Below are 14,639 nucleotides of genomic sequence, written 5' to 3' on the forward strand. Positions count from 1 at the left end.
ATATTGGGCCATTAAGCAATGCAATTTTAACATTGATAAAGCTGGTTGTGTGAGAAAATTGCAGTTGTCTGAATTGGATGAGTTGAGGATGGATGTCTACAACAACTCTAAGTTGTCCAAAGAAAGAATGAAGAACTTCCATGACAAACACATCCAACGTAAGACTTTTGAGTCTAATCAAAAAGTGTTATTGTACAACTCTCGGTTACACTTGTTCCCTGATAAGTTAAGGTCTCGATGGAGTGGGCCTTATGTGATACAAACTGTTTTTCCTCATGGTGCCGTAGAGATAATGAATCCTCTCAATGGTAACATTTTTAAGGTTAATGGTCAAAGGCTCAAGCCTTTTATTTCTAACTTTGCACCTGAGGAATCTTTTCTACATTTGCTTGATCATAATTGATGGTTCTTGATCTATCCATTTCTTTTCATTGTTTTCTTTTGTTCTTCAGTTTTTATTTTTATTTTGGCTGCATTCCTTTCAAAGCTATCCAGGTACTTCCTTTTCCTCTTTCCTTCAGTTTTTCTTTGAATTTTCGGTTCTTCTTTTAGTTGTTTTGCCCCTTAACTGCTCTCTTTGTATAAATTCTTTCGTTTCTCTTGCATCATTGATGACAATGCTACAATCTAGTTAGGGGGTGGAAGAGAATTTATTTCTCTGTTTGCATGCCTTAGACATATTTTGGTCCACTTTGGGGGAGTGTTAGTAATGAGTTGAAAGCAGATTAAATCCCTCATTCTTGAAGTTTACACGCTGGAAAGTGATTAAAAAAAAAATCCCTTTAGGTAGACTAGTGGTAAGGGCTGATTTGTGAAAGTGTGGGTAGGCGCACATTCATAGGTCTGATTCCCCCACTAGGAAATCTAAAAATATAAATTACATCTGTGTAGTGGAAAATGCTGCCTACTACTGGGGTCCTTACAAAAAAAAAAAAGTAGGCACCTTTCAAAGTGTAATAGCGTGAAAGCCGCCACTACAATGGTTTTGAATTAGAGTAAGACCATGTGGTTTTCGCAGATTGGTTGTTGTGATTGAAACTGTTAATGTCTCTTGGTAGTCGATCTTGGAATTCTAACCCCATTTCCATGCACTTGAAAGAAAGCAAACTTTGTTACATTTAATTCCCTTGGTTGATTAACTAAATGGTGTATAAATCTCTCAGTTGATACAAAATTCATATTAATCTATCTCCAGTGTTCTTAAACTCAACAAGTCTACTTCATAGCATGTGATTCTTGAATTTTCTGAAATTGTATTTGGTAATCTCACCTTCGCATGAATTCGTTCACTTTATTTGCTAGAGTCTAGCAAAAAGCTAGTTGGGGGGGTGTGAGGAAGCACTAAAACTGCATGATTAAGTTACTTAAGTAAATAAATTGTTTAATAAAAAATGATTTAAGTACTTAATTATGCAATAGATCACAATACTTAAGTCAATTGATAAATTCTGGTATTTTTGTGCTTAAAAAGATTTATAATACAATTGTTTTACATGACAATAAATATTTCATTTTTATTCCTCTCATAATAGGGGTAGTTTGGGCAATACACAGCAAAGATATCATTCAAGTGTGAATGTCCACGTGCTGACCATTGCAAGACATGCAACACACATGCAATACACGTGCAGCATGAGCTGCACATTTGCTGTGAATTGTATAATAAAATGACAGCACACACTCATGCTGGAGCATATCACGTTGAGCAGCAGAGGAACGGAGGCTACAGCTCACACACGCAGCATGTTATAGTAGACTCACACATGCAGAAAAGTGCAAACACAGCAGACAGCAGCCTTCGGATAGCACTCACACATGCACACCAAACTCACATGGATAGCACACAACCAGCACGTTACAGTAAGACAGCAGCCTTGTCTTACACTTTGCTTCTCGTTAGGTTGTTAATCGAAAAAATTATCTAGAATCTAAAATAAAGAGAGTCTCATACCCAACCCAAGTGTTCGTTAATTTGTTTTTTTTTAGAAACTCTAATTTCAACTTCGATTATCTTTTTGCATTGCATTTGAATTTTATTTTCATCTCTCATACTTGATTCATTTGTTACTCACAAATCTCTTATACGCTTTGATAACCCATTGTCCCTATGGAATACGATTCTGGACTTATCCTTGATACAACTTGACACTTATACACTTGGAAGCACATTCGACCACAAGTCAACTGTAACCGAGAAAAATACAGGGAATGCTGCGAGGAGAAAATTTGTTAGGCATATAATCACGTAAGCAAGGATAAACACGACAACCAAATGGATGGAAATTTTCATAATTGGGTGAGGAGCCGTAAAGAAGTTCAAATGGGGACTTAGCTCCAAGAAGCGGTGTGGGCAAATGGTTGATAATGTAAGTTGCAGTGCTGAAGGCGTCAACCCAGAAGCGAGGGGAAATATGAGAGTGAGAAAGAAGGGCTCGACCGGTCTCAGTCACATGGCGATGTTTCCTTTCAGCGCGACCATTTTGAGCGGGTGTGTATGGGCAGGAAAGTTGGTGGTGAATGCCTGAGGTGCTAAGATGGGCTTTGAAGCGATTGCTTGTAAATTCTGCACCACCATCACTTTGAAAAATTTTGATATGAGTGGAATGTTGATTTTTCACAAAATTTTGAAAGTGAATAAAGGTATCATAAAAATCTGATTTGAATTTTAAAGGATAAAGCCAAGTGAATCGAGAGTGATTATCAATAAATATGACATAATATAGGAAGCCTGATGTGGATTTGACGGGGGAGGGGCCCCAAATGTCGCAATGAATAAGATCCAACACATGTGATGATCTTTTTTCATTACGTGCATAAGGTAAGCGATGATTTTTGGCAAGTTGACATGTAGTGCACAATGCAGGAGAAGGCAATAAAGATGTAAGAGAAAGATAACAATTTTTATTCAAATAAGAAATAATAGAGTGATTAACATGTCCAAGACGAGCATGCCATAAATCATAAGAAGCATGAAGAGCTTTATTTTTAAGAACAGAAATAAAAGCGGAGTTGCCGCATTCCAGCACATACCGGTTGCCACCACCCTTCCCGTTTGACTATTCTGGACAGTAAAACAATTATTAGTAAATGTAACTGAGAGAGGAAAATCAGAGGTTAATTTACTAATGGATAGGATATTTTTGGTGAGATGAGGAACGACTAAAACATCCAATAAATGAAGATTGGGAGTTGGAGAAGTGATACTGGTGTGGGTAATGGGTAGGGAAGCACCATTCCCTACAATTACACAATCCTTACCCGTATAGTTATTGGACTGGTCCAAAGTGGAAGGGTCTTTGGTCATATGGGTTGAGGCTCCAGTATCTAAGTACAATCACTGGGTTCGGTAGGGCTGTGCTCCGATTCCGACGGAGTTGGAATTGGAATTCCTACTTCCGATTCTGACTTTTGTCGGAATCAAAATCGAACTCCGATTCTGATTTCGAAAGGAATCGGAGTTCGACTATGTTCAGAATTATGAATTCTGAAGTCCTAACGGAAGTCCGAATTTCGATCGGAATTCCAACTTCCGAAGTCCTAACGGAAGTCGGAATTCCAATTCCAGTCGGAATTCAGAATTCCGATCGGTGCCAGAATTCCGAATTCTGACTTCTTTATTTTGATAGGTTTTATCTTCTTTTAAATTTAATTATATACTAATTTATGTATTAGTTTAATGTGATTAATCAAAAAGTTTATTTTATTAAACATAATATTAATTTAAATTTTAAATATAAAGAAATCAGTATTTATACATAGATTAATACACAACTCTGCTTATAATTTATATGTAGTAAAATTCTTTATAAAAATATAGGTCTTGATCAGTTTTTCATGCTTTTTTATAATGAAGTCAATCTTTTTATAAAAGACTTGAATTTGTACTTTTGAAATTAGTACATGGCATTTCTCTTTTACCATTTATGATTAATTTACTAATTAAGGAGACTTGCTTAACAATATATATATATATATTACTTATATATATATGTGTGTGTGTGTGTGTGTGTGTGTAGGCAGCTCATGATCTAGCTAGCTCCCTACGCATTTTCGAGCGAAAATCACAAAGAAATTTCCTGCATGCTTGAGGTAGGTACTACTAGCTAGTACTATTTTTTTTTGGAAAATCTTATAATAATTATGGGCATGCATGCAATGATTTGATGATTGACTTTTTTTAGTGATCATGATCAGATAGATCAAGATGAGTGCATACAACGTCACGATTAATACCGTTTACGATCGAACTCTAAATTTTATTCTCCAACAAAAATACCAACCAAATATATTATATAATAATAATATAAATAAAGCTCTAAAAAAAATGATAATGTAGGGAGAATTAATCAAAGTACGTAAGTGAAAACTGCAAGTGTGGGGAGAAATGATATGGCATTGTGGATATTTATAACTGAGTTTTGTTACATACAAATGAATTCACATACCGATCTGCGTATTAATATCATTATCTTCATATTCAAAATTTAAATTGACATAATTTTAATTAAAAGTCTGACTTTCTAACCAATCACGTTAGATGGGTGCGCGTACTGGTATACAGAATCGTTTACGACAATATATTTCCTTTATAGCTAGTTAGGAGCTAATTATACATAATTCAGAAGATCATAAACAATGAATAATAGAAATAACAGCCGAGTTCAAAATTTGATTAAACAGTACATAAGAATAAACATTTTGATTCAACCAAAAAAAAAAAAAAACATCATTTGCAACATCGTAGTTGGTCATTTAAAGTACCTGAAATTAAGATAAAAAAGTATTCAATCAAGAAATGTAACCAAATATTGATCCAGAAAATTGAACACAGTAAAAGTAAAATTTAATTACCATTAATACCAATAAAGATTAAGTTAATTCTAATATCAACTTATCATAATTCCATACTCCATCAGTCATCGGCAACTATACTGGGGTTCACAATTACATCTGTGAAATGATAAAAAAAATATAAAATAAATAAATTTATGAAATCATAAAAATAATTAAAATAATCAATAATAAAAAAACAAGTAAAATAAGGTTACCATTTTCAAGCCTATAGCTCTCATCATCAATGCCAATGCTATCTAGTCCAAGGGGTGTATCACTGATCTAGTTCTGTGTGCAAACGAGGGCCTCCACGGTTGACGGTGACAAAAAACTCCGGAAAGCATCTAACACTCGACCTCCAGTGCTAAACGCCGACTCAGATGCAACCGTCGTAATAGGAATGGCTAGCACATATCGGGCAATACGGGAAAGGATTGGATACTTGATGGAATTAGCCTTCCACCAAATGCATATCTCAAATGCAGGACTAGGTGCCTCGACCTCTTCCATAAAATACCGTTCAACCTCTGAAGTACACCCCATAATATTCTTCGATGCAATGAGCTGATGATACTCATTCATGATGTCGTAATTCCTACGGCGTCGAGGCAATGCACCTACTGGGCTAAAGTCATCAAAGGGAGGTGTCGGAGTCACGTGTGAGGTACCCGCTGAAGATGAAGGCTGTCCACTATTTTTGTAGTGATTGTACAAGTTATCGAGATTAGTTTTAAGCGATGTAATAAACGATGCAGCCTTCATTGCCCCAAGGACGGAATTTGCCCAATATTCTATCACGGCCAACTTGATTCGGAGGTCAAGGATCATAGCCACAAAGAGTAATCTATTTATCTTCTCAACTTGCCCCCAATATTTATTATATTTGGACAGCATCCTCTGAGCCATACCAGATAGAAGTCCGCTAGGGTCATCACAACCATCTTCCAAGTGGTGGTGTAGTGTGGAGATCTGACTGAACCACAAGTTTGCAGTCGTGTATGCGGATCCAGATATTTTCATTGTAATATCATAAAAAAATCTGCAAAAATGTGACAAAAAATCCTACACTCGTCCAATCATGTGTGTCTGGCGGACCGAGCCCCTTTCTGGCAGGCTCCAGCAAAGCATACTTAAGGCCCCCATTTTCCACCTTCATCCACTCAAACACTTTTTGGTACCTCTGTGCCACATCCAGCATCATATATGTAAAGTTCTATCGAGTGGGAACGTCCAAGCACACTGTCCGTGAATGTTTTATCCCAAGTTATTCTTCTATTGCCTTGAAGTTTTTCAACCTTTGGGGGGAAGCCCTCACATACTGCACAATGTTGCGGACTTTTGTAATGGAATCATCAACCTCTTTTAACCCCTCAGTCACAATCAGGTTGATTATGTGAGCACAACAACGAATATGGATAAACTCATGGTCCCGGATGACATCATCTCTCACTCTCGTATTCCGCTTGAACCATTCAATTGCAGTATCATTTGCACTAGCATTGTCAACTGTAATGCACAAAACTTTCTGAATTCCCCAATCTTTCAAGCAATCATCCATTGCCGCCCCAATTGATGCACCCTTATGATCACTGATTTCTTTGAATCCAATAATCCATTTTTTTAAAGTCCATGAACTGTCAATGTAGTGTGCTGTAATACACATGTAGGAAACATTCTGTATAGACGTCCATGTGTCAGTCGTAAATGAGATTCTCTGGCCAGTCCTCACAAACATTTGTCACATCTCAGCCTTCTCTTTTAAATGTCTTTTCATACAATCTCGCATCACTGTTTACCATGACGACAATGGGAATCGTGGCTCAATGAGCTTGATAAACTTTCGGAACCCTCTTTTCTCAACTGTAGTGAAAGGTATCTCATCTTCAATGATCATCTTGGCAAGCGCATCTCTCAACATCTTCTCACTGTACTGAGGGATGACCATTTTCTTAAGTTGCGTACCATCAGTCACAGTAGAAGTTTCATAACTTAGCATTGTCTGATCTTTGGCCGCCAATCCCTTCGCTATCTTATACCTCTGGCAACCATTTAGATGTGATATCAAACAAGTAGTGCCTTGTTTCTTTGAATGACATGCAACTTCTTGGCCACAATGGTTGCAAGCTGCGTGCGGTTCCGAGGGATCACCGTCAACTTTGATGAAATGTTCCCACATCCATGACCTTTTTTTATTTGATCGTGGACGTGGTGGCTTGGCCCTTGCGGATGGAGGTGGTGCATCCGGCTCATCCCCAATACCCATCTCATCCTCCTCATTAAATGTATCCTCATCTTCTATGTTTACCGGGAGTGGGAATCGACTACTTGCACATGAAGTTTGTGTTCTTGACATGGGTCTCAATCTCGGTGCTAGGGACGGAATTGTGACATCCTGATCCTGTTCTGGGGTCCTATATCGTTCTTCCTCCATAGCTTGAAATCTGACACATATATAGAAGACCAAATTAAGAAGTTTATTAAATAAATAAATAAATAAATCTGACACATATAATAGCTTGTAAGTGTCTGTTTCTATGTCCTATTTTTTCAAACCATGGGCATGGGCAAAAGGCTGATCATGCTTACTGTCCTGGTTACATATTAGTTAAAGAGTAATAACAAAGAGTGAAGGAGTTGGTCCATTGTTGTTTTAACAGGCACAGTTCCATAACTGGTGGTCAGTGTTGTGTTTATAGCTAATATTACAAGTCCAATGGTAGCAGTGGTACTCTAAGCAGATTTTTTGTAAGAATTTAGATGGTGATTCTTATGGAGGCATGCTGCTAATAATAAACAAGGTGTCATGAGAAGATGCAAAATTTTTCTTTCAAGAGCTTATTTTCATTCTAAGAAAATTTAGATACAGAACCCAAAAATTTTCAACTGCTGTCACATATCACAATGTACTTTATTTTTGGAATAAAAACTCTCCTGAAGTAACAAATAGTGGCACATGCCCCCACCTCTATCAACATGCCATCGGGAAAAGAATCGTGCATCTCACATATTCTTACAGAAACTTTGCCGTCTCAAAGAGCAAATATAAGGTGGCTTTCACCCATTAAAAGAAGACAAAATGCATCCACGAGTCAGATAAACTATCTTAAATTTGGTATGGCATATTGGTAGTTAATTTTCTAATTCTTGAATGTACAAATATTTATTTTACGATCTTCACACCTTTTGGAAAGCAAAAGGACTGAAAATATGCTTACTACATGGAGAAAAATTATTCATTACCACTACATTGTATGTCTTGAGGTCTGCTCTAATACTAACAATTATGGGACTCACCATTCTTGGAAATATTTTCTGATGTAACTTAAATAATGATTTGGTTAAAAACTTAACTAATCTTAGGAACATAACATGCCACCAATTACATGGCCAAATTACCATATATATATATATATATATATATATATATATATATATATCTCATAGATATCCTTTCAACCAGGCCTATGAGTACTTTTGTACGAGAAAAAAGGCCTACGATTGCTGCTTTTAAACCATATATATAATTAATACTTCTTGAATCAGACGTGCATCAGGTCTAAAGTTCTATTAGCTTTTTTCCTTTTATAGAGTACTTCTATTTCCTTGTCATGCAACTTCATAAATGATGAGCGCACACTTTTTACTTTCGGGAAGAACCATATATATATATATATATATATATATATAAACATACAATATAGAACATGCATGCACATGATCCCCGACCCATAGAGAAAGATATCATGCATGCAGCTGAGCCTGAGATGTACGTCATATATCTTTCATGATACATGCATGTATGTGTTTAATGAAAATTTCCATGAATTGTCCCCCAAAACCTAAATGGTGACTGACCAGTTTACATGTAGGCATATAAAGCGGCTTTCACCGTAGGTGACATCTAGTTGAAGATGCAATTGCAACCTTCCCCACGTGGCTATCAAAAGCCAGAACCCATTCATCTATTTCTTTGCATAGGTGATCAACATAGGGTTCTGTTGGGTTATCTTGAAACCTTGGAGTGCCTGATTTTCTATAACTCTATTGAGTATTGAGGAACATGTTTTCTTTGTGACATTTTCACAAACAGGTTGTCTTCAATGGAAATCACCAGCAGTACGTAGTGGTCGATCGAGTACGTACCCACCGGGCCACCAACGCAGGACTCTATTAGATATGAGATCGATACTCTAGTCAAGATCTAGTAGAGAATATGAGTTAGGCATGATCGTTGGCCAGGTACTCCCTCTAGTCGGGTTTGAGTTAGAGGCAGGTATATTCACCGATTGGGAAAAATATACCTGGATTTGGCACTTCGGCGATGCTACCTCTGGCAGTCTACGGCCGACGTAGGTCCGTGGGGGGCTGCGGCTTCGTGCGACGTGTGGCGTGAGAGGTCTCACGATGGGTCTGAGAGTGAAGGAACGAGGCTACGAGCTATGGAGGTGTCAACTGTCAAGGTGAGACCGTGAGACTTGAGAGCACTGAAAGCAGTGAGAGGCTTGCAGTGATGGACCCTCGAGAAGAAAGGTGCCGTGATTCAAAACGGCGTCGTTCCCATTTAAATGGAACGACGCCGTTCCAGTCAATAAGATTTAAATCCAAGTGCAAAACGATGTTGTTTTGCACCTGGATATTTTTTTAAAAAAATAAGTCGAAAGTCGGAAATCGGAACAAAAGGGGTTACCGATTCCGATTCTGACTTCCGACTTGGAATCAGAATTACTCCGATTCCGATTTCAATTTCTGAAACTTCCGACTCCGCCGAAGTCAGAATTGGAGCGGAATCAGAAGTTTCAGAATTTTGCACACCCCTAGGGCTCAGGCCCAGTCAGCCCACATGAAGAAGTGAAGGCCTCGGCAAGGTGTGCTGCTGAATCTGTCCGTGCATAGCATTGGTTGCAGCGGTCAGCATAGTGACCATCTTGCCTGCAGATCTGGCAGCGTGGTGGACAGTTGCCCTGGCCTGAATGGCTTCGCTGGTTCGACGGCCCACGAGTGCAAGCGGAATCGTTGTGGCCACTGCGATGGCCTTGCTGATTTCAGGAGGAATAATTCCTCTGTTGTGTCCGTAAGGTACCATTGTGAGTTGCTGTGAAAGCAACTGTTGGAGGAGCCGATGGTTCAAGAGAACGTTGAAAGAGTTCAAAGCCTTCGGCTTTGGACACCAGATCAGCAAAACCTGGCAAGGGAGTGAGGGCCATTTGAGCTGTGGAAAAATTAGAGAAATCGGACCCAAGCCCGCACAGGAACCAGTGAGACTTGTCGGTGCCATCGACAGGCCGTCCAATGGCATGAAGTTGGTCACAGAGGGACTTGAAGGTTCGGGCATACTCAGAGACCGTGTGGGTGCTGCGCTTCATCAACTGAAGATCATCTTTGAGCCGAAGCTCCCTAGCTTTAGACCGATGGCTGAAGGTGTTTTCAAGGGCAAGCCACACCTCACGGGAGGTGGACAAGCCCACTACCTCAGCCATGGCTTCCTCGGTGAGGGAGGAGAGGAGGAGGCTGAGGAGACGTTGATCCGTTTGCTTCCACGCCAAGTGTTTGATATTGGGTGTCTGAGAGGTGGGTGGGTCAAACTGTGAAGGGATTTCTAGAGTTCCATCCACATGTCCTAACAAGGCTTGGCTTTCAAGGAGAGGAAGTAATTGACTCTTCCATAGAAGGTAATTAGAAGAGGAAAGCTTGATGATAACCATGTGGATCATGGTGTTGAAGGGGAGAAAGGTGGAGTTGGGTTCGGCAGCCATGAGGGGAAGAGGGGATCGGGGATGTTAATCCAAGAAGGCTCGTGATACCATGAAAGGATTTGCAAAACCACCACACAACCGAATGTGGTGAGTGATCTCTTTATATATTTACTATATCTGAATCATTTACAAATCATGTACATAATGATGAATGGTAAAATAAAAGGAAACTAAATCAATCTATACAATAGAATTGTTGGAATTAAGGACAACTAAATGAGCCTAGAATTATGGTAAGGTTTCCTTAACAGTTATTATAAGTAGGATTTTAAGGTCAAATCTAGAAAAGCCTTCAGGAGAATGTTGACAACGGTGTTAATTAACTTCACCTTATCTCGGGCGGGTATTCAGTCCACTGATTAATCCACTCTGTCACCTCCTTGTCATCAGGCTCTTGGGAAGCTGGGGCGAAGAAGGGTTCTGTTGAGAGAAAAATGAGCGTATTGGCATATTCTTGTGAAAACCTGTGTAAAATAGTGTTGTAACAAGTGTTGTTGTGGAAAGGCTTGAAGCGTACTTGAAGTGTGCCCGTTATTGGTCAGAACACGTGATTCGCTCGACCCTCGCTCAACAAGGCGCTTGAGCGAACTTAGGCAGATTGCACCGCTCGACCCTCGCTCGACATGCAGCTCGAGCGAACTTAGGCAGATTGCACCGCTTGACCCTCGCTCGACACTGAGTTCGAGCGAACTCAGGCAGAGTCAACCGCTCGACCCTCGCTCGACACTGAGCTCGAGCAAACCTAGGCAGAGTGTGTCGCTCGACACTCGCTCGACGCTGAGCTTGAGCGAACTCAGGCAGATTGTGGCACTCGACCTTCGCTCGATCCAATGTTCTAGATCTCTTACAATGTAGGGTTTTAAAGCGCCTCATTTGATGGGAACTATAAATAGAACATCTTAACTTCTGTTCTAAGTGTGGAGAATCAGAGCTAAAATCTTAAGGGCCTCCAAGAACTTCTTAGAGCAAACTCTCCCCCATTTGGTTGATTCTCTCTTGGATAAATATTTCTCCACCACAACACACTCAAAATCAACTCTTACTTGAGTCCATTGAAGTGGACATTTTTGTTGGCCGAAAGAGTCCGGAGCTACTGTTGATGCAGAGATCGAGAGGTTCTCATGGGAAGCTATAGGAAGGTCGGAGTTCTGACACTACATGCGTGTAGAGATCGAGTGGGTAACTCGTGGTGTTCCAAACCAAGTTTAGCTACTACAAAAGTTTTTTGAGTGTCTCTAAATTGGTTGTAACAAACTAAAATTTTTATAGTGGATTTGAGGTGGTGTCTTACACCCGGAGTGGTTTTAGATTTTGAAGATGTTCTTCAAATGAGTTTCCACTCCATGATCAAAATCATGTGTTGATTATTTGTGTTATTTATTTCATTTATTAACTTCTTGTTTAACTAATTTTCAAAAGGCCATAAAAATTAGATTACACCTATTCACCCCCCTCTAGGTGTAGTGTTGTGTAGAACCACTGCTTTTTCAGGTTCCTCTATAGTAAAATCAAAAACCTCCTTCCAGTCCCTTACGTTCTTGGTGCGCTCAGTTTCATAGTAACCCAACACCTCCTTCTCATTCCTTCTGACCTTCCTCTTGTCCTATAAACTCTGTGCAAAGAACTTCCTCGCTGCAACCTTAATCCTCTGGCGCTTCTCCAAGGGCACCCCGTGGTTGATCACCTGGAAGAACCCCCATTCCTTGCATGCTTTGCGTATCTCGCGAACAAGGCCTTCAATGGCAGAAACATTTCTGGAGGAGAGTATAGGAGAAAGGTCGATCAATGGAATGCGTTCGGCTTTGGTGAATACGATTCCGGGTCTGTGTTCACGGCCTTGGAAGAAAGCTGGATCAACCCCTTGTTGGGAATTTGGACCTTCCAAATTCACCCCCTTATGATCTACCCTTTACAGGAATAACAAGAAAATTAAATAGAGAAATAATAACAACACAAGAAATTTATGTGGAAATTTCAAAACAGGAGAAAAACCACCAAATCCAGAGAAGAAAATTCACTATGTGAAAAATTATTACAATCACACAATTTTTCTCCTCACCCTCAAACACACCCACAAAGCTTCCCCACTAGTAAAACTTTAACTTTACACCTCTTCCCCTTTTACAAAAAGGCCAACAGAGGAATTTAACTAAAGTCAAAAGTTACTAGATAAGCTTTCAACTGGTGCACTTAAACTAAGAGGCTAAGCGCCTCTTATTTATAACTTAAGAATTTTGCTCCCTCATTATTTCCCACCGGCGTGGGACTAAATAAAGGAGCACAAAAGTCAACAATCTCCACCTTCCGACTTTGATTGGTCCCACAGCCAATCTCTACCTCAATGAAGATCTTCATAGTTTCCGCTATCATATTTCATCATAAAAGCATACCCACTCAGAATAAACCAATTCCAATCATTTCACTTCGGCCATGTTGAAAAACAACTTTGCTGAAAATCATGGTGTAACTTCCACGTTTGGCTTTCCTGGATGTTCATCAGCCATCAACATGAATTTCCACCACACACCCGGCATCAATGTCAAACCAATGCCTGTGTGCAAACTTGTGGACCCGTTAACATTAACACAGCCTCTATCATGACAACTTTGGGAATTAGTTGCATGCCATGAGGATGTACATGTCTCTTTTAAAAATCAAAATCTTCTATGGAAAGAGACCAACATTAGCATCATTTCCAGTATCTTCATTTACTGACTTGGAGCTACTTGCCGAATCTACTCCAGCTCTTGGATAATTTTTCTTGACGTGCCCAGATTGTCCACTCCCAGCAGACTACTTTCTTCTTCATGGAATTCTTCATCTTTCCATTTCCAGCTGCTACCATTACTAAATTCTCAAGTGGAACATTACTTCCACTACTTAGTTTTCTCTCTTCAGAAAAGATTTTACTGGTAACCTTTAAAAAAATTATTTTCTCCTTCCCATGTATCAAAATAGGTTTCATGTGCTCATAGGAAGGTAGAAGAGACCAGATGAGTCTCAAGGCTTGATCCTCATCATCAATTTTAATTCCAATAGCTTCTAACTCAATGACAATGCCATTGAGAACGCTTAAATAATCTGAAATAGTTGTACATTTACTCATCCGCAGTGTAAGAAATTGCTCCTTCAGGTATACACGATTTCAGACGCCCTTCGTCTGATACAATTCTTCAAGTTTTTCCCAGAATTCATTTACTGTAGATATTCCATGCACATTTGCAAGAACATTTTTGGTCAGGCACAGACGTATCGCACTTGCTGTTCTCAAATCCAGATCCTCTCAATTTTCATTGCTCATTTTAAATCTGCTCCTTTCACCAGTCACAATAGTACCAATGCTGACTTCAGGCGTTGGTCTACCCTTCAATGCCTTGTGTAATCTTGATTGAATAAAGACATCCTTGACTTGTACTTGCCACAAGCCAAAATTGATTCTCCCATCAAATTTCTCCATCTCAAATCTGACAAGATTTGAAGGCATACTTCCTGATATTACTTCGATGAATTTACTACATAAATGAATAGTACATCACTAAGTCAGTTCCCAGAAAAGATTGGAAGGTCACAATGGACACACTTAAAATTTTCAATCTCCTAGACAGAACCTCCTTAGATTATACGTATCCACACTACCACACCAAAGCTCCACCCTACAAAAAGAACCTAGTGGCTCTGATACCAATTGTTGAGAATTTGGACCTCCCAAATTCACCCCCCTTAGGATCTACCCTTTGTAGGAATAACAAGAAAAATAGAGAAATAATAACAATACAAGAAATTTACGTGGAAACTCCAAAACAAGAGAAAATTCACTATGTGAAAAATTGTTACAATCACACAATTTTTCTCCTCACCCTCAAACACACCTACAAAGCTTCTTCATTAGTAAAAATTTAATTTTACACCTCTTCCCTTTTTACAAAAAGGCCAACGGAGGAATTTAACTAAAATCAAAAGTTATTAGATAAGCTTTCAACTGGTGCACTTAAACCAAGAAGTTAAGCCTCTTATTTATAACTTAAGAATTTTTCTCCTTTATTATTTCCTACC

General features: G+C 39.1%; 1 pseudogene; it reads right to left on the minus strand.

The window, feature by feature from the left end:
• LOC122310021 overlaps positions 1–13,294 on the minus strand; it is a 29,689-nt pseudogene extending 16,395 nt beyond the window's left edge.
• Positions 13,295–14,639: the final 1,345 nt, after the last annotated feature.

The sequence above is a fragment of the Carya illinoinensis genome, chromosome 5, assembly GCF_018687715.1.
Source record: "Carya illinoinensis cultivar Pawnee chromosome 5, C.illinoinensisPawnee_v1, whole genome shotgun sequence".
NCBI lineage: Eukaryota > Viridiplantae > Streptophyta > Magnoliopsida > Fagales > Juglandaceae > Carya > Carya illinoinensis.